Source organism: Triticum aestivum, chromosome 7B, assembly GCF_018294505.1.
Source record: "Triticum aestivum cultivar Chinese Spring chromosome 7B, IWGSC CS RefSeq v2.1, whole genome shotgun sequence".
NCBI lineage: Eukaryota > Viridiplantae > Streptophyta > Magnoliopsida > Poales > Poaceae > Triticum > Triticum aestivum.
Window position 1 is genome coordinate 694,113,598 of NC_057813.1, and position 2,586 is coordinate 694,116,183.

Sequence of the window (2,586 nt, forward strand, 5' to 3'; positions counted from 1 at the left end):
TCTGGTCAGCCAGTGACATTTCCGGGTGGTATGGTTGGACGGCTTCGCGCCACTGTGGAACTTGCAGGGACCATCCAGAGTCTGCTCGTAGGAGAAAGCCGGCAGCCAGTTGGACTTGCCGCCCTTCTGCCGCTTTGCCGGAGGCGGTCCCTCCAGTTGTTGGTCCTCTGCCGTTGCCACCTGCCGACTGCTGGAAGTCGGCAGCGGGGCCTTGCGCTTCTGGTCATTCTGCTGCCGCCGACTGGTGTCTCCAGCCGGAGTTCTTGGAGCCTGAGGGGCGACTTTGCCAGTCGCGCTGACCCGAATCTCCGCCTTCATGGAGGAGTCGGCCGTGGCGTACTTGTCCGCCGTGATCAGCAGCTCGTCGAGGGTCTTGGGCTCGTCGCAGAGGAGCTTGTGCTTGAGGGGGGTGCCTTCTCTGCACCCGGCAGTAAAGTATTCAATGGCCTGCACCTCGTGCACGCCCTCGTAGGAGTTTCCGGAGTTCGCCCCAGCGCGTGAGGTAGTCGCGAGTAGACTCGTCAGGGCCTTGCACGCGCAAGGAGAGCTGGCGCAGCTTGGGAGGTCGCTTGTACGTGCTCGTGAAGTTGCGGACGAAAGCCTCGGTGAAGTCAACCCAACTGTTGATGTTGTGGGGCTTCAGACTGTTTAACCACGTCCGGGCCGAGCCCTGGAGCATGAGCGGGACGTATCTTACGGCAACACGCTTGTTGCCGTTCGCTATGTTGACAGCCGTAGAGTAGTCGATCAGCCAATCCTCCGGCTTCACGGTGCCGGTATACTTGGGCGTGTCTCGGGGGAGCGTGAACCCTTTGGGAAAGGGCTCGTCTCGGATGCGGGGTCCAAAGCAGGGGGGACCCAACTCGTCTTCTTCTTCCAGCGCCAAGGATCGGTGGAGTCGGTCGATCCGGTGGCGGGCGTCATTCTCTCCGACTCCCTCTCGGCGGCCAAGGCGGTCGCCGAGAGTCGGATGTTCTACGGGCGGCGGGGAGACTCGCCTTTCTCCGCGAGGAGGGGGAGGCTGGTAGTCGTCCCGCCGTTCCACTGCTCTGGGGCGGCCGTCTTGGTCGCGCTCGATGGTGATGTGAGTCCGGCTATGGCTGATAGCCGGCTCCTTGTCCTTCTTCCCACGGGCTCCGCCAGTCGGTGTCCGAGACGTCGCACCTTGGTCTCGGCGAAGCGGTGGGTCGTCGTTTTGGTGCTGCGGCGCCTCGGTGCGGCAGCCGTCACCGTTCTGCGCGGCAGCCGCGTCGAGGAGCTGCTGGACTCGCTCCGTCATTATGCGGCGCTCTTCGCCTTCGAGGTTGTCGAGCTCGTCTGCCGCCGCCTGGGTGGCACGGATATTCTCTACGGGCGTGGCGTACACAGGGCGATCAGCCCCGAAGAGGTTTGCGATTGCCGCGCCGCGCTGTCGGACCGCGCCTAGGCGGCTAGGCCCAGTTGGAGCCGGCGAACCGCCTACGGCGTGATCCATCTCTCGTTGGTAAGCTTCTGACAAGCGCCTCATGCTTGCCAGCTTCTTCGCGCCGTCGACGAGCTGAAGGCGGAGTGCCTCCAGCGTCTCGGCGTCGGCGTCCTCTGGAATCGGCGCCGCAAGGCCTCGCAGGGCCGCGTCGAGCGGGTCGTCCGCTCTTTCGCCAGAGCGCTCGCCGTGCTCGAGGACGAGGACCTCGGTGACGGTGCTTCCGCCGCTCCCCGCGTACGAGAGCGGCTCGTCGTAGACCACCACGTTGGTGGGGAACGCGTCGAGCGACGCGGTGTCGGAATCGACCAGCATCGGGTCGGTGGATCCTATGGACTCCAGGTCCGCGGCAGGCTCGCCGGCGACGTGGAGTTGGTCGAGGAGGCCCGCGAGGAGGCTCTCGGGGGCGCTCGTGCCTGCGTCGGATGTAGGCTCATCGGGGAGGCGAACCTCACCGATAAGATCGGGGAGGCAGCTGGCCGCACAGGCGATCTCCGCGCCGTGCAGTGCGTCGGCACAGACGCCATCCGGCGTGCCGGGCTGGCTGCGCTCGCCGGGAAGGAACAGGGTTCCCGTCCAGAGCAGATCTCCGGACGACGGTGCACCTCGCCCCACGGTGGGCGCCAAATGTCGGGGGTTGGATACGACATATGCCAAAGGATGGCTTATCATGGTGGGAGCGAGTAGAACGTCGCCGGTGCCTGGAAGCGGGATGAGGCGAAGACATGCACGCCGGCGGATCTTACCCAGCTTCAGGGCTCTCCTAGGAGATAACACCCCTACTGCTGCTCTGCGGGGTCTCCGCATGATCACTCAAACAAGGTGACTACAATGGTGCTCCTAGAGCTGTTTTGGGAGGCAGGAGAGAGCAAGGCTAGTTCTCTCCTCCCGTGCTATTTGGTCTATCTCTACTCAGGTCAGAACCCTTTGCATGGGTGCCCCGGGGGGTTTATATAGGCCTACCCCCGGGGGTACAATAGTAATCCGGCTGGGCGCGGGCCCCAGCCGTCTGTCTCTCAGGCCACCGTCTTTCCTGCCGGCTTCTGGGGCCCGCCGACTGGCGGGTCCCGCGGACAGGCTTGGTACTGTAGCGACACTCCTGGTGACGCAGGCTTGGTCATCGG